The following is a 24014-nucleotide window of genomic DNA, read 5'->3' on the forward strand; positions in this document are numbered from 1 at the left end:
AGTAGAGGCAGGTTTTCACAGTGTTAGCCAGGATGGCCTCGATCTCCTGACCTCGTGATCCGCCTGCCTCGGCCTCCCAAAGTGCTGGGATTACAGGCGTGAGCCACTGCTCCCGACCTGTTATTATTATTTTGAGACAGGGTCTTGCTCTGTCACCCAGGCTGGAGTGTGGTGGTGTGATCATGGCTCACAGCAGCCTCAAGCTCCCAAGCTCAAGCGATCCTCCCACTTCAGCCTCCTGAGTAGCTGGGACCACAGGCATGCACCACCACATCTGATTAATTTTTTAATTTCTTGTAGAGATGAGGTCCCCCTATGTTGGAACACTGCTGTAGAATATTTGGTATCTCTCATCACAGATGAAGAGACTGAGTCAAGGAGTGACTGGTATCATGCTTAAAGTCAGTGAGGGCAAGCAGGCGCTATGGCATGCTAGTTCGTGGAGTGTATGATGGGGTCACACTTCAAACTGCCCTGTCCTCCTTCGAAGCTCCTTCTGGGGGGAGATGCAGGCAGGGAGAAAGGCTGCTATATTCTGCATCCTGCTGAACTTGCTGTGGCCACGCTTGGATGGCCTGGATTTGAGGACCTGGCTTTCTTGTCTGATAAGCCCAATCACTCCTGCATTTGGGCTGGCTGCATCCTGCAAAGGTGCGTGGTCCAGAGCAGAACAGAATGAGCACTGCGTTAGGAGTTAGAAAACCTGGATTCTAACCTAGTTTAACCATCTATTATCCTTGTGGTTTGGGGCCGGCCAATTCCTCTCTTCTTCTTCTTTGGATTTTTTTTTTTCCTTCATCGTCCACATCTGTATAATGCAGGGTCAGTGGGAGAGGGAGCAAATCTGCTTTACCTTTCTTGCAAAGATGCTGTGAAATAACAAGATGTAAAACATTTTTAGAAACATTCAAAATGATTCAGCCAGACTTGGGCTGCTAACTGTGTTTTGCTGCTGATGCCAAAGCAAACATTTCCATTTCTTTTGGCATGTTTAGCATCAGATTCATGGCGTGGAATTGTCAAAAACTGACCAGAAAAAGTTTCTTGGAGTCTGTCAAGGGCATTCAGTTATGGTTCAACTGAGTTGAAACCTTGGGAAGTTGCAGGATGAAATTGGAAATTGCCCTGGGTAATGGAGAGCCAAACTGGACCTTAGAGCAGGTAGCAGGGTGACTTATTTTTTAATGTTTCCAACATGAAAGAACACAATTGATTTTTTTCCTCCTTAATCCCTCCAACTCCCTAGCTTTTATTGTTTCTAAAATAGGATAAACCAAGCAGGTGTTATTTCAGCTCTGTAAACAATCTTTATTTTTCTGGCTGATAGGAATAGAAATTGAGACGGAGACCAGGCTTAAGAGAGGGGGAAGCCAGGCAATCAAGGAAATCATTGATCTTAACTTAGCCAGCTCCTACTACTTCTGCAAAAGCTCACAGTGGTCGTGCTCCCCCCGTAACTTACCCTTGGGTCTTTGTCGATACCTCATGAAAGTGCGGAGCCTCCGGCAGAGAAATCTTCAAGAACTCTGGTTCCTTGCATGGATCAAATCACACTTGTTATTTTTTCAGATTAGTGGCAGCTCCTAAATGACTTCACTTTCTCAATCCAGGCAAATAATTGTCCAATGATTTTATTTTAATGCTTCAGTGCTGGGAACATTGCAGGGGTTTCTATTTTATTGCACATTCTGAAGTTCCCGACCTGCTTTCTCCTCCCTCTGTGTGTTTCTGCCATGGGCAGAACTGTGTTAGATTCAAAGGCCTTTTCTGAGTTTGTAGACAATTAGCAGGGTGGAGACAAGGAAGACATGAGCCTGAATGGTCCTAGTGAAGGAGATAAACCTGTGACCCTGGGCTGAATCTGAGTATGAAGATTAGGGTGCTTGCTGCTGCTGGAGTGTAAGCATCGATCCAGCAAACCCCTGTCCTTTGTACCAGTCCCAAGTCTTGGGTGTCTCAGAGTGAAAGGTGAGTTCTTTCACTCCTTGAAAAGCAGTTTTGGCAGAACTGGCTCAGATGACAAGACTGTTTCTCCTTCTCCCTACCTTCAGGGCTATTTGCAGTGTCAGTGCAGGACGTGAGGGCAGAAGCAACAGGATGCAGAAGCTCCTCGAGCTAGCATGAGGTTACATCCTGATGAACCCATTGTAAGTTGAAAATAGCAGAAGTCACAAATGTATTGAATACACGTAAGCTATCAAACATCATAGCCTAGCCTAGCCTACCTTAAACGTGCGCAGAACACTTACACCAGCTTACAGTTGGGCAAACTCATCTAACACAATGCCTATTTTATAATAATAAAAATAAACAATTTGTCAGGAGATTGAGATCATCCTGGCTAACACGGTGAAACCCCGTCTCTACTAAAAAATAGAAAAAATTAGCCGGGCGTGGTGGCGGTTGCCTGTAGTCCCAGCTACTCGGGAGGCTGAGGCAGGAGAATGGCGTGAACCTGGGAGGCGGAGCTTGCAATGAGCCGAGATTGCGCCACTGCACTCCAGCCTGGGCGAAAGAGCAAGACTCCTCTCAAAAAAAAAAAAAAAAAAAAAAAAATTTGTAACAAAAAAAGGTCAAAATTTTAAATATGGTTTCCACTGAATACACATAGCTTTTGCACCATCATAAAGTCAAAAGATCATTAAGTTATGCCATCATAAGTTCAGAACGTCTTTGTAGAGTACAGGTAAGGTCTTCGATAACAGACAGACTCAGGTTAGATGATGTTAGCTTTGTGCTAATATCTTAGCTTCCTGAGTCTGTTTCCTTACCTCTAAAATGGGGATAATACCTCTACAACTCGGGTCTCAAAAATGTTAGCTACAATTATCATCCTTGTTATTTTATAGTTATCCTTAACCAGTATCTCTAGGGTTTATGTATATTTTCATCACCACTAATTAGTACTTGTTGGTTGAACAAGAGGACAGAATACTTGAGCTGGGAACCGTCCCTAAAAACCTAGAACATGAAGACACAGTGGACACTTGCTCTGCTTCTACTTTGCCTGGCAACGTGTCACCTCATGAAAGGTGGTCACTGCCTCAGAATTGTCCCTAAGTTTCAGTAAAATGGTGCTTCATACAAGCAGGAGCTTGAGAATTGGGATCCTAGGCTGCCTCAGAAACCAGTTATCTGGTGTTACTCTTTAACTCAGAGCAGCAGAAGGCAAGAGGAGCAGAAAGTGCAATTATTACTTGGGATTATAAGAAGAAGCTGAGATGCTCACACTCAATAAGCACACAACACCTTTCCCATCCCTGAGACCATGGCGCAGGCAGAACACAAATCAAACCAGTCATGGGCCACATAATGACCTTTGAGGCAGTGAAGGACCACACATACATCAGTGGTCCCATCAGCTTATAAGGAAGCTAAAAAATTCCTATCACATGCTGAAGTCATAGACATCAAAATGTCCTAGCACAATTAATTTTTAAAAATAAATTTAGTGTAGCTTAAGTGGACAGTGTTTCTAAAGTCTATGGGAGTATACAGTAATGTCCTAGGCCACCCTCACTCACCACTCCTTACTGACTCACCTAAAGCAACTTTCAGACCTGGCAAGTTTCATGGTAAATGCCCTGTACAGGTGTACCATTTATTATCTTTTATATTTACTATAACCTTTCTTTCTTTTCTTTTCCCTCCCCTCCCCTCCCCTTCCTTTTGAGAGAGAGTCTTGCTCTGTTGCCCAGGCTGGGGTGCAGTGGTGCAATGTCGGCTTACTGCAACCTCCGCCTCCTGGCTTCAAACGATTCTCCTGCCTCAGCCTCTGGAGTAGCTGGTACTGGTGTGCACCACCATGCCCTACTAATTTTTGTGTTTTTAGTAGAGATGGGGTTTCACTGTGCTGGTCAGGCTGGTCTCCAACTCCTGACCTCATGATCCACCCGCCTCGGCCTCCCAAAATGCTGGGATTATAGGCATGAGCCACGAGCCACCATGCCTGGCCCCTTCCTTCCTTCCTTCCTTCCTTCCTTCCTTCCTTCCTTCCTTCCTTCCCTCCTTCCCTCCTTCCCTCCTTCCCTCCTTCCCTCCTTCCCCCCTTCCCTCCTTTTCCATTCCTTTCTGTTACACTTCGCTCCGCTCAAGCAATCAACCTGACCTCAAGCAATCCTCCCACTTCAGCCTCCCAAGTAGCTGGGACTACAGGCATGTGCCACCATGCCCAGCTAATTTTTTAATTTGTTGTAGACATGGGGTCTCACTATGTTGCCCAGGCTGGTCTCAAACTCCTGGGCTCAAGCAGTCCTCCCATCTTGGCCTCCCAGAGTGCTGGCATTATAGGCATGAGCCACTGTGCCCAGCTCAGTACCTTTTCTATATTTAGATATGTTTAGGTCACAAATACCATTGTTATACAGTTGTCTACAGTATTCAGTACAGTAACATGCTGTACTGTGGCCTAGTTTGTGGCCTGGGAGTGATAGGCTATACCATATAACCTAGGCATGTAGTAGGCTACCATCTAGGTTTGGGTAAATGCACTCTGTGATGTTCACACAGCGATGAAATCATCTAATGATGCATTTCTCAGAACAAATCCCCATCGTTAAGCAATGCATGACTGTACTTCTCAAGTCCTATGTAATCACGCCCTTGGCGGATGTGCTGTTTGTCTGGGGCAGCTGTTCTCTGCCTGCTGCCTCTTTCCTGAAATGCTTCTCTGGGCTGTTCTTTCCTGGCAGGGAGCCCTCATTAGCCTTTCTAGCTAATGCTGCCCTTGAAATATTGACATGAACCTGCTTTCAAGGGTCTGGAGTGTTTTAGGGGAGGAGCACTACACTTCTGATTACCATAGGTCCAGATAGAATGTGTTCCTATTCTGTGAAACAGGAGGACTCTGCTCATTTCTTCTCTCCCTGTCTTGATAAATTTGGGGAAGATCTCGATGAATAAGTGTCACTCTAGTTTCCATATATTATAGAAAAGCTGTTCTGCTAAACTGAAGCTGCCTTATGTGGGCTAAAAAATGGCTGCGCTCAGGGGGTTGGAGACACTGTGGACTGTAGGGGAGCCATGACCTCCTTTACTTTGGGGACTGAGAAGCATGGGCCCACCGCCCGATGGAGCAGCTTCCCTCCTACTCAGCATCTGTTAGGCCTTTCCTTGGGTTTGGGCCTGAGGACTTCCCTGTCTGAGACCCCTGGGTCTAGTTGGTCAGCAGTCCCACATATCTTTCTGGGATCCTAAGAATATTTATTTAAAACTATTATCTATTCAGGATTAAGGGGCCTTTTCTTTGGAGTATTTGTTCTCTGAGTGGGTGCTTAGCACCTGAAATGCTGTTTGTAAAGGACATGGGTTGGTGTCCCTAAGCATTTCATGAGTGTGGGTTGAAAAGCTCCTCTGGTGATTTTTAAAAGGTTACCTTTCATCTATATCAGAGGTTCTCAGAGCGTGGCCTCCAAACCACCAGTATCAGCATTACCTGGAAACCGGTTAGCAATGCGAATTCTTGGGCCCCACCCCAGACCTACTGAATCAGAAACCCTGGGGACTGGGGGCAGTTCTTTGAGCTTTAACAAGCCCTCCAGGTGATTTTGCTATGCCTTGGAGTTTGACAGTCACTGTCCTAAGTAGTCAGGAGGCATGGATGTCAGATGAGTATTTCTTTTCTGTAACAGGCCAGAGGAGACACCTTCAGTATGATCATTCAAGAGATATGTTAGTATCTCTTACTTTGGGAGGCCAAGGCAGGTGGATCACTTGAGGTCAGGGGTTCAAGACCAGCCTGGCCAATAGGACAAAACCCCGTCTCTACTAAAAATACAAAAATTAGCCAGGCGTGATGGCTCGTGACTGTAATCCCAGCTAAGTAGCTGGGAGGGTGAGGCACGAGAATCGCTTGAACCCAGGTGGCAGAGGTTGCAGTGAGCCAAGATCATGCTACTGTATTCCAGTCTGGGTGATAGAATGAGACTATGACTCAAAAAAAAAAAAAAAAAAAAGGGATATGTTAGTATCTCTTAAAGTACCGTCGACTAAGTGCCTTCTGCTGAATCATTGACAGGTACCTATTAAATATGTATATACTGTGGTCCCATTTCAGTTTTTCTGAATCAAAACCTTTGAGGTTGGTGACCTGGGATTGTGCCTATTTAGCATGCTTCCTATGGGCTTCTTTCAGCCAGTAAATTTTAGAAATAACCTTCCTATTCGACATATGGTATTTGGACCAGCAGCATGTTCATTACCTGGGAGCTTGTTAGAAATGCAGAATTTTAGGCTCCACCCCAGACACTTAATCAGAACCTGCATTCCCAATATGATCACCAGGTGATTCATATACAAATTAACATTTGAGAAGCATTGCCAAGGGCCATATGCTTGGAGCACTTGCTCTGTGTGGGCTGCTGATTCATAGTTTAGTCAACACATCCTCGAGTGGAAAGTGTCATTCTAGGGTAGACCAAGAGCTCTTAAAAAAGTGCTAGTGTCCCACGGGTCCTGACTCAGACATCCTGAAGCCTGTCCAGGATGTGATTAACAGGGTAACGGATGTCTTCTGAAATCAGTGGAGAGCTGATCCACACCTAATGAGTGTCAGATCAAAGGCACCATGTGGATCTCTTCTTGTGGGTCTTATAACCCCTTTAAGAAGGGAAGTCCAGTTGACCACCCTTCCAAACTGCTTTTTTGTTTTCCCAGAGGAGATAGGTAGGCAATCTCACCAGTTTAGATGATACCCACCATCTAGCTCAGAGAAGCAGAGATTTAGGATTCACATGACTCATTCTTTTGTTGCTAGTTTTATGTAGCTTTCCAGAAAGATCTGCCACTGTCCTTTATACCTTAGTGTGAGTTGAGGGTAATTTATCTTTCCTTTGGACCTTGACACTTTAGAAGGGAAAGCTTGACAATGTGTGCTATGACAGGCTCTAGACTTCCATCAAAGGAACTTTAGGCATCAAAAGCAGATGAAAAGGTATTGAATTTGGTGGCGGGGGAGGGGTTTTCTAGGCACCCACAAGAAATTACTGACTTGTTTCTCTTTTATATTTCTGGGAGGAAAATGATTGGGCCAAATGGTCTCTGGGGCTCTTTCCATTACTGGAAATTCTTTGGAGTATTTGTTGAGCATTCACTCTGTGCTAGGTCCTGTGCTGTACATTGAGGGGATAAAAATGTAAACGGATGCTTCTACCTGTCTCCCAGGATGGGGTGGGAAGGGAAACAGAGACATCAGCCCCTTTCTGAGGTCCAGGAGATACTCTCCTCCTGTCACTCCAAAACCAATGTATCCTGAGGGTAACTCAATCGTAAAGGAAACTTCCATTTTTATTGGTGTGAGTAAACTCATTCATGCATTCATTCAACAATTATTTTTTAATGTCTCCTACCTTGTAGACAATTGTTTCTGAAATTTGTTTTTAAATTTGAATATGAAAATGATCTTTCTTAAGAGCACCTGTTTCAAAGATAAGTTTGTAAACTTTCAGACTAGTTGGAACATTGTTGTGAATAAAGCACTGATTAGAGGAGAAGAAATGGGCTATTTTCCCTCTAGTTTTCCATAGGACAGTTTGAGAGAGGTCAAGCTGAAGTTTTAATTCAGGAGGGTTTTTCCATCAGTCAGCACTGGCCACTCATGAAATAGAGTGACCTCCCCCACTCAACACACACACACACTTGGAACTGGTGAAGAAAAGGTCAGATGTCATTGCCAAGGGCTTTGAGAAGGGACCTGGACTTGGTGGCTTCCTACAGTACTTTCCAACCTTGAGATTCTGTGAGGAACAGAGGGCTGCGTGAGATTCATCTCAGGGACTGTGGTTCTTTTAGCATAACATCCTCATGTCTTATTTCATCATGTTTCTGCACAAACATTATGAGTAGAGGGCTTGCATTTGCCCTTCTGATTTTCTCTCCCAAGTGAAAAGACACTGGGTGTATGGTTCAAACACAAGGGACTGATAGAAAACATGAAACTTAGAATGTAGCAGATATCTCAAAGATAGCAACTAAGAAAAATTACAGGCACTTTCTCCCCTAAACTGGACTAAGGACCTAGAGTTGCAGTGGATCCCAGAAAGTATTAGGCTTCTCATTAACCTTTCTCCAAGCTACCTAAACCATATCACAACCCACAACTAAGGGAGATGTTGGAGGTGGCATGAGAGCCACGTGCTACATTAAACCCTATGCCAGGGTAGAAAACTGAGAGCCTAGAATAATTTAGATCAAGTCACCCTCTTATTTAAAGAGTTCAAGCAAAGCCAAACTTTGTTGCACCATTCCCTATTTGTATTCTGAAGATTCAAGAGGCTCACAAATGCTGCTCCTATAATTTGGGTACCTGTCACCAACATGCATGGACCTAGTCCAAACACTACTTGGTGTTAGTAATGTGTTGTCAGAGAGTCAAGTAAGCAGTTGTCATTTTCCATAAAAATTAATTGTTTAAAATTGATCTCTAGCTACATTTTCATTTTTTTAATCAAAACTTTAAAGAAACCCATAGTTGGCAGTATTGCCCAATAGCTGAGAGAGCAGGCTGTAAAGTCAAACAGATCTCAGTAAGAACCTTTAGTTTTGCTTCTTTCTAGTGGTGTTGGCTTAGTGCAAGTTACGTATCTTCTCTGAACCTCAGTTTCCTCATCTGTAAAGTGGGAATAATTGTAATACCTATGTCACAGGGTTGTAAGGAATAGTGAGATAATAATCATAAGGTGATGGAAGAGTGCCTGACTCATAGTTAAGTGCCTCATTAAGATTGCTGTTATTATACCTGATTTTTCCATAGTGGGGCTTGAGAGTGTGGACCTGTGGTCCTAGCATTCTGAGGTTAAAAGTAGAAGCTCTATGAATCTCAAGGTTTTTACAGTCTAGGATCATTCCCTCATTCAGTCATTTGTCCATCCAACAAATATTTATTTAGCACCTACTCTCTGCCAGGCACTATGGTAGTAGTCAGACAATAAGGAAGTTACTGAGCCCATGTGTAATTATTGGTTGGGATACATGCCAGGGAGGAGGCAAACCATGGGCAGTGATGGAATATGCTGGTATGGGGGGACCTACTTTGATGGGGTAATCTGAGAAGGACTTTTTGAGCAGGTGACATTTAAGCTGGGTCCAAAGGATGAAAAAGATCTTGTCAGGCAAAGAACTACTGATCCTTTCATTAGCACATAAGGTAGAAACGATTTCACCAGAAGGACTCCAACCAAATTGAGAGCTCCAGCTTTCTTCTCATCTGTACAAGAAGTAGACCTTGCTAGCATCTGGGAGGGAAGGTTTTGCTCATTGTATTGTATATGGTGGAGGGTTCAATTATATCAAACTTCTCTAGAGCCCAGAATTTTCAGGGGTGTTGTACCACCAGGAACACAGTTTCCCACCTCAGTGGAAGCTGGCAGGAAGTGGCAGGAAGTTATCTTATGAAAAGAGAGTGAGCCTTCAGTCCAGATCTGCGATACAAATCTGCCTCTGCCGCTTCCTCATTCAGTGAGTTTAGGCAAATTAAATGATCTCTGAATCTCAGTTTCCTCTTCGGTAAAATGTGAGTGTGGCTGCTGTCGTTATCAGGATTGAAACTGAAATGAAATAGCCATACAAAACATTCAGCCTAGTGCCTAGTATACGGTAGGCATAGAGTAAAGCACATTTTCCTGTGGGGCTGTGTATTTAAAACAGTGAAAATCAATTCCTCACTTTCTAACCCATGTGGTAGGAAAAGACATCTTTGGCATACGTGGTGGCTTTAAAACAGGTCCACAAATTCTTTGACACCCCTTCCATCCACAAATAGAGTCGAATTCCCTTCTCCTGGAAAATGGGCTTGCCTGGGTCACTCACGCCTGATGAGTAGAATGCGGTGGAAGTGGTGCTGGATGAGTTCTGAGGTTGCGTTGGAAAAGCTAATAGAGCTTCCATCTGCTCTCTCTCTCTCGGTGCCCCTGATCTTGAAAGCATGTTGTAAAAAAGCCAAACAGCCACATGGAAAGGCCTCTTACAGATGATGTTCAAGCTACAGCCCCAGGTGAGATCCCAGCCAAGAGTCATCATCAGCTCAGGAGGTTGAGGCTGCCATGAGCCGTGATTGAAACACTGCACTCTGGCCTGGGTGACAGAGAGAGACTCTGTCTCAATCAGTCACATAATTTCCCAGAAAAGTCAGTTAATAAAAAGTCAGCATCACCCACCAAATATGTGAGTGAATGAGCCTTCAGATGATTCCAGCCCCCAGCCTTTGAATGACTCAAGTGAGCCAGAGTCGACCAGAGACAAGCTACCCCAACCAAGCCTTGCCCAAGCTGAAGATTTGTGAGCATAATAAATGCTGTCATTGTTTTATGCCCTAAGTATTGGGGTTGTTTGCTACACAGCAAGATAACTAGAATAGCACACTTCTCTGTCTTGGTCCAACCCACCCCCTGCCATAGTGTCCGTCCCACCACTGTGGACCCAGAGTAGCAGAGATATTAGGAAGGACACTGTACCATAGTGAGATCTTATTTCTTCCACTAACATCCTGCAAAATCTTAAGCAAGTAGCTCCTCCTGTGGAGCCTCAGTTCCCTCCTGTGTGTAGTGAGTTTGGATTAAATACTCCCTAAGGCATCTGCTAGTCCCAAGGTCATGTAGGAAACTAATATGAAAATAGGAAAAGTTGCAAGATTTAGGTATTTTGCATTGTAGGCCTAAGTTTTGCATACAGTGGCATAGAAACCCAATGTTCTCTAAAAGCCATCTTTACAAATTTTCAATTAAAGGAAACATAGTCTAAGCATTTTTTTTTTATTTCAAAGGGGGGTTTTATGTGTCTTGAGACCTCCACGTGAACCATAAAATGGGCTTGGTTGGAACCTTGCAGGCCTGTCCTGATCCAATTGTCTAGCAATTCTCGTAGAATCCTCATTAGAACTTATGCCCTGAAGAGGCAGGCGACTGTGGGGTCCCATTTAACACCTGCAGTTCTCTTAAAGTTTAAACAAAGACTGGCAGGCCGCAGGCTAACAGAGTTTTAAGCCCCCATCTGTTGGGTGGTTTCTGGCAGATGGTCTTTAAAAGATGCTGTGTGTTTTATCATTTCAGTTTCTTCTGAAGAGGGATTTAAAATCAATTTAGGGGTCATGTTCAGGGACTTTGCCAAAAGTACAGGTTCCACGTCAAATAGGAATCCGTCCTCAGGGGCTCACTAATGACAAAAGGAAAGTGATCCGGGCTGTTCCGTGGATTCTTGTTCCCATCTCCTTCCTTTGTGGAGGGGATAGCTTTTCTTTTGAAGTCTATTGCTTCCTTCATTTAGTCTTTAATTTTATACCACCAATGTGAGCACCGCTCTGTCTTGTGCATATAACTGACTGTGGTATGGGAGACTTCCCTAATGAGCAAAGGCCAGTCTGAAAAGGGCTGGCTTCCAGGCTTCCAAGTCGAACATCATACTCTAAATGAAACAGAGGCAATTCTCATTAAGGGGAACTTGTGGGTAAGCTTTGGCGGGAAGAAGAAGTGAAAAATTGTAGAAGTTCTAGAGATCTCAGCTAGCTTGTGCATTATCAATATGGAAAAATGGATTGTTGCTTTTTCCATCCCCACTCCTACCCATGGATAGGGAAATCGTGAAACTCAACATCAGAAAAGGTAAATACCAAGAGCCCAGAAAGAGCACAACTTGTTTTTCTTGGTCTGTTTAAGGCTGCTGAGATTGAATTATATCCCTGGGATATTGGAGTTTTTCTTGTCTATTGCCTAGAGCCTGGCCATTATTGTGATATTTGGCTGAGATGTTGCCAAAGTACAAGAAATGTTTGTCATTATGAGTCCTTCACTGAAAGGTAGCTGGCAAAAGAAGGGCCCTATTCGTTGCTGGCCTTTGCAGCTGTCATTTTGGTAGGGGCCGCAGCTGTGTGTAGGGAAGGCTCTTGCTCTGGGCTGCTCTAGGTGTCTTAGAGCAAGAAAAAGGAGGGAATAAGCTCTTCAGGTTGTAGTCCCAGTTTGGATTGCAACCTAATACATCCTTGCTCATCTGGCTAGAATGGGAGAATAAGTGAGGTTTGGTGTGCCAGAGTCCCCTGCCAGGGGTTCCCTGGCTCTGAGCTGTGGTTGCTGGCTTCTGTTGGTTAGATCACTGGACTAATGTGTCAATGCCTAGTGTTGGATCCCTGGCTAGGGGGGGAATCTGACATACGGATATAAAGCCTGTAGAGGAAATCAGAGCCAGGAAGGACCTTGTCGATCAATTGGCCTAGCCCCTTTCTATTATGAATGTAGAAACTAGGTCCACAGCCATTGAGTTCTTTCCCCACAGCCTGTAATAGAGACAGGGCCACCCATCTCTTCTCTCAACTCCAGCTCAGGTCTCAGTCCAGGTCAAGCAGCCTATGAACTCAGGCCCTTGGTCACAAGGATGTTCGGAGGAGGGCTTAGCACCATTCGCCCATACCTACTGTGGGAAAAGCAATGCAGAGTGCTTGCCCTGCCGATGTTTATCAGCAAGACCGCCTTAGAGTTAAGATGGCATCTCACCTAATGGACCTGTCCCTGCATTTTCCCTCCAGAAAGAGGGCCTTGGACAAGATGAAGGTCCTTGCCCTGTTTACCCACAGTCACGCAGGCCCTGCCTGAGGTGAGGCTGAATAGAAGTGAAGGCTGTCATGAGTTGGAAATGGCCCCCATTCCCAGGGAAGCCCTGTGAGCAGTAAAGTTGTTGGTGTGATGGAGGCCAAGATGCTCATTGATGTGCTGGGAGGCAGAGTTCAGGTTTCATAATTGAAATGTTCAGATTTTTTCATGGGTGAGTGAAACCTTCTCAGCCCCAGCACTTTGGGTGAGTAATTCTCCCTCCTCAGCTCCTCTTCTTGACCCCATTTGGACCCCAGCCATGTGACTGCCAGCCTTTACCCACTAGGGTCGCTCTGAAGCTGCAGCTTGGATCCCATGTCAGAATCTATCTATGTGGCACCTTCGACTTGCCCCAGAGACTTTTATAAGGGAATGGAAGCCAAAGAGGCTTTTGTCTTGGAAGAACCATCACAAATGACTCTCTAATTCTGAGAAAGGGGTTGAGCCTGGTAGCTGTCAGCTTCTCATTGACTAGGTGACGTCACCAGCAGAGACATGGGCTGGTTCACTTCAACAACCAAGCAGCTCAACTTAAAAGCTCAGAATGGATCTGACCTCTTTTCCAGATTGTTTTTGTGAAGATTGATTAGCTGTAGTATGCAGATTATATAAATTTATTTTAATACACATTATGTTTTAGAGCAGTTTTAAGTTCACAGCAAAATTTAGTGGAAGGTACCAATATTTCTCATATATCCCCGGCTCTCACAATGCATAGCTCCTCCACTGTCAACATCCACACCAGTGTGGTATAATCTGTAACAATTGACAGACCTATGCTGACACAGCGTTATCACCCAAAGCCTATAGTTTACATTAGGGTTCACTTTTGGTGTTGGGCACTCACCATTATAGTATCATTGAGAGTAGTTTCACTGCCCCCCAAATCCTCTGTGGTCCACCTATTTCTGTGCCCCACCCTTACCCCAACCCCTAGCAACCACTCATCTTTTTCTTCCATAGTTTTCCATTTCTAGAAAGTCATACAGTTGGAATTATACAGTCTATAGTCCTTTTAGATTGGCATCTTTCACTTACTAATATGCATTTAAGTATCTTCCATGTCTTTCATGGCTTGATACATTTATTTTATATTATATTTTTTTATTTGATACTTTTTTATTTTATTTTATTTTATTTTATTTTATTCTGAAACAGCCTTGCTCTGTCGCCCAGGCTGGCATGCAGTGGCACAATCACTGCTCACTGCAACCTCTGCCTCCTGGGTTCAAGCAATTCTCCTGCTTTAGCCTCCCGAGTAGCTGAGATTACAGGCATCCACTATCACGCCTGGCTAATTTTTGTGTTTGCAGTAGAGACAGGGTTTCACTATGTTGGCCAGGCTGGTCTCGAACTCCTGGCCTTAAGTGATCCGCCTGCCTCGGCCTCCCAAAGTGCTGAGATTATAGGCATGAGCCACCATGCCTGACCTGATAGCACATTTCTTTTGAGTGCTGAATGATATCCCATTATCGGGATGTACCACAATTAAATAAATTTTTAAAAATCAAATACTCTGTTAGTGTGATTTGTCTGTTTTACTTGACACTTAATATTGGCACTGTTCGTAACCATTCAGAATCTAATGCTTCTCTCATTTTTAATATGTTCCTTTCTTTTTTTTTTTTTAACCTTTTTTTTTTAAATTTATTTATTATTATTATACTTTAAGTTGTAGGGTACATGTGCATAACGTGCAGGTTTGTTACATATGTATACTTGTGCCATGTTGGTGTGCTGCACCCATCAACTCATCATTTACATCAGGTATAACTCCCAATGCAATCCCTCCCCCCTCCCCCCTCCCCATGATAGGCCCCGGTGTGTGATGTTCCCCTTCCTGAGTCCAAGTGATCTCATTGTTCAGTTCCCACCTATGAGTGAGAACATGCGGTGTTTGGTTTTCTGTTCTTGTGATAGTTTGCTAAGAATGATGGTTTCCAGCCGCATCCATGTCCTTACAAAGGACACAAACTCATCCTTTTTGATGGCTGCATAGTATTCCATGGTGTATATGTGCCACATTTTCTTAATCCAATCTGTCACTGATGGACATTTGGGTTGATTCCAAGTCTTTGCTATTGTGAATAGTGCTGCAATAAACATACGTGTGCATGTGTCTTTATAGCAGCATAATTTATAATCCTTTGGGTATATACCCAGTAATGGGATGGCTGGGTCATATGGTACATCTAGTTCTAGATCCTTGAGGAATCGCCATACTGTTTTCCATAATGGTTGAACTAGTTTACAATCCCACCAACAGTGTAAAAGTGTTCCTATTTCTCCACATCCTCTCCAGCACCTGTTGTTTCCTGACTTTTTAATGATCGCCATTCTAACTGGTGTGAGACGGTATCTCATTGTGGTTTTGATTTGCATTTCTCTGATGGCCAGTGATGATGAGCATTTTTTCATGTGTCTGTTGGCTGTATGAATGTCTTCTTTTGAGAAATGTCTGTTCATATCCTTTGCCCACTTTTTGATGGGGTTATGGATAGTCAGTCACCGAGATAAACAGAGGGCAGTCAGAAAGACAGACACGAGAACAGTCAGAGGGACAGTTAGACACAGGGACAGACAGAAAGACAGTTATTTATCCTTGTGTTCTCTTATCTTTGGACCATGACAATTCCTACCTGCTTCACAGGACTATTGAAAGGAACTCATGGTCCAAAGATAAGAGAACACAAGGATAAATAACTGTCTTTCTGTCTGTCCCTGTGTCTAACTGTCCCTCTGACTGTTCTCGTGTCTGTCTTTCTGACTGCCCTCTGTTTGTCTCGGTGACTGACTATCCATCTCTCTCTCTCTCTTTGCTATCTTCCCTTCTTTCATTCCTTCCTTCTTTCTTCCTTTTTTTCATTGAATAAATGTCCACTCTCCTACTATATGGAAAGCGTTATTTTTGTTAATTCGTGAAGCTGATAGAGCTCTGTTGTACCTGTGTGGAGCATAATAGTCAAGTAAACTGGCCCTGCATAGTTAGGGACAGAAAACTTCTCAATGTCAGAAGTAGAGATTTGAAACAACAGTCTCTGACCTCACATCAGAATGCGGTAGCTCTCTGAAGTTCTACTAAACTAGAGAATGAGTATGTATGGTATAGGCATTCAATCAATGTTTGTTGAATTGAATGCAATAAAAATGATAAAAGTAACATTACAAGTGCATTTTTGAAGTCTTCATTACATGTACTGGAAGGTATCTTTGGCATTTTATCCACATTTCTAGTTGCATCCTTAGTGCCTGGCACACATGATAGAGTTCCTCGTACTGCCGTGGTATGTATCACTGGCTGTAGAGTCAAAACCCATGCTTGCCTCTATTTGATTCTAATGGGGGTGTGGGGAGTGAACTCATATTGAAACAGTCATTGATGTGCGCTTGTTATTCATAATACACATCTCATAAAATCTTTTAACAGTAATACAAGGCAGAATTTTCATCTTCATTAAATTTTGTGACAGATGAGAAAAAGGAGCCTCAAATATATTAATCTGCCTCAATCATATGCCTTGTAAGTGGTAGAATGGAAATGTAGATCCAAGTTTATCAAATGTCACAAACCATGTTACTATGGGTTTTTTTTTTTTTTTTTTTTTTTTTTTTTGAGACAGATTCACGCACTGTCGCCCAGGCTGGAGTGCATTGGTACAATCTTGGCTCACTGCAACCTCTGCCTCCCAGGCTCAAGCAATTCTCCTGCCTCAGCCTCCCGAGTAGCTGAGACTACAGGCACGTGCCACCACGCCCAGCTAATTTTTGTATGTTTAGTGGAGACGGGGTTTCACAATGTTGGCCAGGATGGTCTCGATTTCTTGGCCTTGTGATCCACCTGCCTCGGGCTCCCAAAGTGCTGGGATTACAGGTGTGAGCCACTGGCGCCCGGTCTATGTTCTTTTTTTTTTTTTTAAAGAGAGACTGTCTTGCCCTCTTGCCTAGGCTGTAGTACAGTGGCATGATCATATCTCACTGCAGCCTCAAACTCCTGGGCTCAAATGATCTCCCTGCTTCAGCCTCCTGAGAATCTAGAACTACAGATGTGTGCCACTATGCCTGGCTATTTTTAAAGATTTTTTTGAAGAGACAAGGTCTCACTATGTTGCCCAGACTGGTCTTGAACTCCTGGTCTCAAGTGATCCTCCTACTTTGGCTTCTCAAAGCACTGGGATTACAGGCATGAACCACCGTGCCTGGCCAGTATAATAATGTTCTTTTCTCCCTTTTCTGCACATCTTTGAAATCAGATATCCTAGAAATTATTGTTTTGCTATTTTTGGCTTTGGATTGTCAATAGCAAATATCCTTGCATGTTCTGACTATGGTTTCATTCTGAGTTTCATGAAACTCTAAGCATAAAATTTTAAATCACCAAGTAGAGCAAATGGTTCATGCCATGGTGTTCCTATCATGCTTCAGCTTTAAGTTGAGGCCACTCTTTAATTGATTCAGTCTCTGTAGAAGGTAAACAAGTCTCCCTTCAAGAGTCCTTGTTTGAAATTTCACTTTTTCATTTGACTGTCTTTTCCCACATTGAAAAACCCTAAGATCCACATATTCAAAACATGTCTCATATTTCTCTTGGTCCTAAAAACCTGGGTAATCTCCTCTAAATATGACCAGAGATAGATTCATGGGCTGTGTTATCACCACCCAGTAGTTCTGAATGACCACAAAGTAGTAGATGGCCACATAAGTTACAGAATTTTCCCAGTGGGCTCATAAGCTAAATTATGCTATCGAGACATAAATGTGGAAGGCTATTTTATGATAAAAAGTAATGATACATACAACATGAGTGTGATTCTTCTGCAAAAAGAGCACACAAATTTATAATATGTTGCTTACTTTTCAAGTGTCCATTTGGTCCTTCTCTTTCCATTGATATGGACTCCAAGGTCCAGGGGAGCTGGGACTATTTGGTGTGATGCTCAGTTTTGTGTAACTAGGTGCAGCACCTAGTTACAGTGCAAGAACAGAGCAAGGGCTCAGGTAGTATTTGATGAATAATTGAATGAGTATAATATAACATGATCTCCCTGACCTGAGGCACATGAAAGCTACTGCCAAAGCCATCTTTCTAGCTTGCTGTTGCTGCTGATCTCTACCCTTTTTCACTCCTCTCATACCAGGATCTGGGTTTCAAGGCCCAAATTAGGCCCACCAGGCTTACATTTTTGCTCTAGCTCTCTCGTGTGCCTGTTGTTCTCCCTCTCGCCTTGGCTCAGCTATCCTCATCATGGCCTGACTATTCTTCCAAGGTCTAACTTCTACTACTACTCAAACCATTTTCCACTCTCCACGCAGGCACATGTGTTATTCTGAGGAACCATCCCAAAATGTGTCCTAGTGGTGGAGGCTCAGGGAGGATTATGTAAAAGAAAACAGACATCAGATTGGCAAGGATGGTGGAGGTAACGCTTCCCAGTAGACTCTCCTTTTCTGGGCAAGCCATGTTCATGGCAGATACCTACCACCTGCTTGTTGTATTCTGGATTCCCTAGTTTTTCAGTTCTTTTCTAAAACAATGCAAGAAATGAATGCAAAGTTATCACTGTGCTTTGCCCACTGTGGAGCCCAGAGGAGTCACTGCTGCCCATAGCCAAGAGATTTTGCTTCTCGTGGTGTCACTTAAGATTGTAATCAACATCTTCTTAGCTGCCATGCTGCACTGCTAGCTATACAGAGCTTGGGGCAATCATACATCCAGACCCATTTTTTAAATATATATGAAATGTTGTAAAGTCAGCACCAACTGCAGTTTTCCAGAACACATTCTATAGTTGTATAGAGAATAGTTTTACATTTGTTTTTCAAAAGTAATTCACATTCATCAAAGCATAATGAAAAAATACAAATATAACTAAGCTATCTATAATTAAATCATACAAAGATATCTACCCCTAAGATTTTCATGTATAGCCTCCCAATCTATGTTTCGTGCATTTATCTCTAGCTAGCACCTATATATTTTCACAACATTAGATCACATTGTTTATACTGTTTTATGACCTGCCTTTTAAAGTTAATATATTTGTAAAAAATCCTTCTACATCAACACATAAATTTCTACAAAATGCTTCTACTGGATAAGATTTTATTTTAAGGATGCCCAAAGTATATGCAATCTATCACATACTGTTAAACATCTAATTCTTTGTAATCTTTAGGTGTTACCAAGTACTGGAACAAGGAACGTCACTGGGTCTAAATATTTGCACCTATTCTCTGTTACTTCCCTGGGACAGTCAAAATTAGCAATTCAATTAATAAAAAATATTTTAAGATTTCTGATACATAAATTTTAACAAGTATTAAATTTCATCCTGTGTATGGCTTAGATCATTACAAATGTTGACTCTATTTTCTGTGATATCAGTTATCGCTACAAATTCAATAAGCATTTTTTCTATGTCTTGTCATTGATTTTTTAAAAGTGTTCAGCAAGATAAAATCACTCATTCTATAAATATTTGCCAAAAGTCAACACTACATAAGGCACTCTGCTAGATACTGGAGTAACGGGAGTAGAAAATCAAGAGTGTGTAAGCCTTAATCTTGGTCCTCTTTTATTTACTTACTACAGGAAACATTGCTTCATTAATAAATAAATCTCAGCATTATTTTTATTAAACTTGTTCCCTTGTTTCCATTTTTTAACTTATACGGAAATATAAGTTACTTTGTCAAATTTTTAAATGCACTGTCAAAATGGAAATAAGGGTAATTTGGCATGAACATGACTTGCTTTATTTCCACCCTGGATTTAAAAAAAAATGACACATGGTTATTTTAGTCCATTAGAAAACTTCAGAAAAGTATAAAGAAGAAAATAAATGACTCATAACCAGACCATTCAAAGGCAATTACTGTTAATTGTTGTATTTCCTTCCAGGCATTTTCTTTGTATATTTTTCACATAGTTAGATCATACTATATATGTAATTTTCCAAGCGTATAATGTAAATATTTCCCTGTTATCAAAAACCCTTTGAAAACATTATCTCTAATGGCTCTGTCATATTCCATAATGGAAATGAACTACATATATAGAGTTTGATCATTAATAGTAAAAGCTCTGGTGTAAGACTTCCTGGGCTCTAATTCTGATGCTGTCATGGGCTGGCTTGGGGTCTTGAGCAAGTTACTTTTCGATGGCTCAGTTTTATTATATGCAAAATAGGGATAATTATAATCTGTAACTTACAAGATTTTTGTAAGTGTATTCGTTCATTCTCACACTGCTATAAAGAACTGCTCCAGACTGGGTAATTCATAAAGGAAAGAAGTTTAATTGACTCACAGTTCTGCATAGCTGAGGAGGGCTCAGGAAATTTACAATCATGGCAGAAGGGGAAGCAAATATGTCCTTATTCACATGGCAGCAGGAGAAAGAGGTGCTGAGCAAAGGGGGAAGAGCTCCTTATAAAACCATCAGATCTCATGAGAACTCATTTGCTATCATGAGAACAGCAGCATGGGGGTAACTGCCCCATGATTCAATTACCTCCCACTGGGCCCCTCCCATGACGTGTGGAGATTATGGGAACTACAATTCAAGATGAGATTTTGGTGGGGACACAGTCAAACCATATCGATAAAGAATATATGAGATAATTCAAATAAAGCTTAAACTAGCACCTGGTACATGATAAGTGTGTAATAACAATTATTATTACTACTACTATTACTATTATTTTCTAAATAATTTAACCTATTGCTAGATATTTAAGTTGTTTCCAACTAAGATAGCATTTATTATTATAAAATCACTGAAGGCTGTGATTGTTCACGAACACTTTCATAACTTTTCAATATTTTCTTAGGAGAGAATCAAAGTCAAAAGTATGAACACTCTTAAATATTGCCTAAATTAGTTATCTGTCCCTGTCTACAAGATAGTGCATTGTTCTTATTCTAAACAGGGGAATGGTATATCCAAATCAGAACACCCTGTAGGGCTTTCTCTTGTCTCGTCCTCTCCTTACCCATTTCCATTCTCCCCGCAACCCCTAGATGACATGTGAGAATCAGAATCTCTGGGACATGTGAAACTCTTACCCTTTTAATTTCTTTATGTGCAAAATGAGAATACCAGTACCTTTTTCATAGGGTTGTTGTAATAAAAAAATAAAATGATCCGTGTGCATAGTAATTTACACATACTCATTGTTAGTCATTATTACATTATTATTTTAAAAACATTAAATTTACAATTCATACTTCTACCAGGAATGTATAAGATTATCTCATTGCCCTCAGCAGTACTGAGCATGATTATTTTAAAATGTATTTTAAATTGTATTTAAATTACTAAAATATCTATTAAATTTATTTAAATTATTAAAGTGATTTTAAATATTTTCTAATTCAATAAGTGAAAAGTAGTATTCCAGTATTTTAATTTTATTTTCTTTGATTACCGTTAGAGTTTTTTTTCAAGTATTTATTGGCCATTGATATTTGGATATTTGTGTGTGTGTTTATGTGTGTTTCAGAAAGAGAGAGAAAAAGAGATCAGGAGCTATATTTATTTTTACAGGTGTTTTTGTTTTGTAATTATTTTTCTTTTTGAGCACGGAGGAAGAAGTTGCTCATTTGTTAGTAAAAATATTATCTTTAACCTGACCATGTCTTATTCCAACTGAACTAGTTTCGTCTCCCTCTGGTCAATGTATATTTCTAAAGGCTTCCATGCCATCTGATTAATGACTATTTTAGAGTTTTGTCCAAGAGCACTGTTAAACTTATAGGTCTGTAGTCCCCAAACTTTATCTTTTTTTCATGTTAAAAAAAAATCTGAAAACATTAGCCAGTCTCTTCTCTTTAGGACAACATGAAATCTCCATGATTACTCAGAGCAGATGGGGATGGAGACGGTCTGCAGCACCTTTTCTTGGGACTTGAATATGGTTGAGGGATAATGAATATAAACAGCACAGATTGCACAATTGCCAAGTCAATGAATCTTGGACAAATGGCTAGAAGGAGGCTGAGTCCTGGGCCCAGTGCTGGATCTCTGCCCTGTCCTGCTGCTTATTCTCCAAGTCCTCTCATTGGGCCCCTAACTTGTTTTTCCATGCCTCAGTTCTCACCTTGGGAAACTGATGTATGCTTTGCTGGCTCCCAGACTGACAGCTTTTGTAAGCATTACAAGCAACTCCAAGTTCAGGCCATCTACTGTTGGCCCCTCTGATGTTGATCAGTGGTCTGCCAGGATCTACAGGCCACAGGCTCAGCAAGTCCAAGCTCCCATTGCCTCTTTTTTTCAAGACAGCCCTTCCAACCCCTCCTGTTGCTGCCTGCACAGCCCTGAAAACCTGCCGGATCCTCGTGGGTGTGTCTGGATTGCAGATCCTCCCCTCCTGCCTACAAAGTGTATGTTTCCCTCATAGGCATCACATGACTCTTCCCTGAAGTTTTAAAACTCAGAACTCTCAATGGCTGGGCACACATTTTGCCCAGCATTTCATTTTCTATAATAATAATATAAATCACATTCACTGAACACTTACTCTAGCCAGGCATTGTGCTAAGTGCTTCATAAGCACTCTCTCATGGCATCTTCAAGGCAAGCACGTAAGGTTGCTTCTATTATTATTCTCATGTTACATAACAGGAAAGCGAAGGCTGAAGAAGTTAAATAGTTTGCCTGAGGTCACGTAGGTGCTAGTAGGTGTTGGAACTGTGAGTTAAGTTCAGGCCAGCCTGACATCTAAGCCCATGATCTCAATTCCAAGACAACATGGTACCATCTGGGATTCTCCATCTGGCCTCCTTTTCCCTTAATCTAGTTTGCAGTCCTTTTATAATTTCCATATCTCTTGCCACAGATCTCTGTTAAACAAGGACATTTCAAAACTGTACGAAGACCTGGCTGCCATTTCGTTCTGCTGGGTGATACCGGCAGATCCTGATCCTGCTATACTTCCTGTATGACTTCCAGGGAGAATGGCTGGGTTACTCTTCAGTGCCCGCTTTCAGGGAGAGTTCCCCACCAGCCAATTGTGTATCTTCCTCTTGGGTGTCATGTTACCTATTTGCTCTGAGTGGATTTCCTTCTGCTTACTTCCTAGCCTCTTTCCAACCCCCTGGAAGGCTGCTTCATATTCTAGTGCTTCTCTCTGTTGGTCTTATATTCACTCCACTTACATCAATTCATGAAGGTCAGGAACTCTAAGTCTTTATCTTGGGGGTCTCCCTTAGTCTATTCAGGCTGCTTTGAAGAAAACCCTATAGACTAGGTAGCTTAAAAACAATAGAAGTTTATTGTTCACAGTCCTAGAGATTGGGAAGTGCAAGATCAAGGTGCCAGCAGATTGAATATCTGGTGAGGGCCTGTTCCCTGATTCACGAACAGTGCCTTCTTGCTGTGTCCTCACATGGTGGAATGGGTGAGGGTTCTCTTTGGGCCTCTTTTCTACGGGCACAATCCCATTTATCAGAGCTCTGCCAAAAGCCTGACCTCTCAAAGGCCTCACCTCCTAATACCATCACATTGGGGAGTGGGTTTCCACATGTGAATTTTGGGGGAACCATAAACATTCAGTCCACGACACTCCCTAACAGTCAGCCAACAAACACGTCTTCCTCAAGTCTTTTCACCCCAAGGGTGAGTTAAACCTGGTATAGATACAACTGCTACTTACTTCTGTGGGGAAAAGAAAGATCAGCCTGTTACTGTGTCTATATAGAAAGAAGTAGACATAAGAGACTCCATTTTGTTCTGTATTTGTGATGCTGTTAATCTGTGACCCTACCCCCAACCTTGTCCTTTGCAAGAGACATGTGTTGCGGTGACTCAAGGTTTAATGGATTTTGGGCTATGCAGGATGTGTCTTTGTTAAACAAAATGCCTGAAGGTAGCTTGCTGGTTAAAAGTTATCACCATTCTCTTAATTTCAACTACCCAGAGACACGTACACGGCCAAAGGTCGCAGGGACCTCTGCCTAGGAAAGCTAGGTATTGTCTAAGGTTTCTCCCCATGTGATAGACTGAAACTATGCTGCCAAAAGGTTTATGGAGATGTTTGCATATGCATCTCAAGGCACAGTTTTGTCCTTTGAACTTATTCATGTCACAGAGGTTTTTGTTCGTATGTCTTACTGCCGATTTCCTCTTTTTTCTTTGTTTATATTGTCCTGCCACTCCCCTGTCTTTAAGATGGTAAAGATAATTATCAATAAATACTAAGGGAACTCAGAGACCGGGGCCGGCGTGGGTCCTCTGTAAGCTAGGCGCCGGTCCCCTGGGCCCCGCTTTTCTTTCTCTATACTTTGTCTCTGTGTCTTATTTCTTTTCTCAAGTCTCTCGTTCCACCTTACGAGAAACACCCACAGGTGTGGAGGGGCAGGCCACCCCTTCAACTTCAGGGAGGAAAACTGCACAGTCCACAAGTGTGGACAGTGAGGTAGCCATGGCTGGAACTTCTGGCGTTT

The 24014-nt window shown here is 42.3% G+C and overlaps 1 protein-coding gene across 1 annotated transcript in view; it reads left to right on the top strand.

The window, feature by feature from the left end:
* Positions 1 to 24014, top strand: part of ALK (ALK receptor tyrosine kinase) — a 754225-nt gene that overhangs the window by 182040 nt on the left and 548171 nt on the right. The gene's annotated exons all lie outside the window — the stretch shown is intronic.

This window comes from Macaca mulatta, chromosome 13 (assembly GCF_049350105.2).
Source record: "Macaca mulatta isolate MMU2019108-1 chromosome 13, T2T-MMU8v2.0, whole genome shotgun sequence".
Classification (NCBI taxonomy): domain Eukaryota; kingdom Metazoa; phylum Chordata; class Mammalia; order Primates; family Cercopithecidae; genus Macaca; species Macaca mulatta.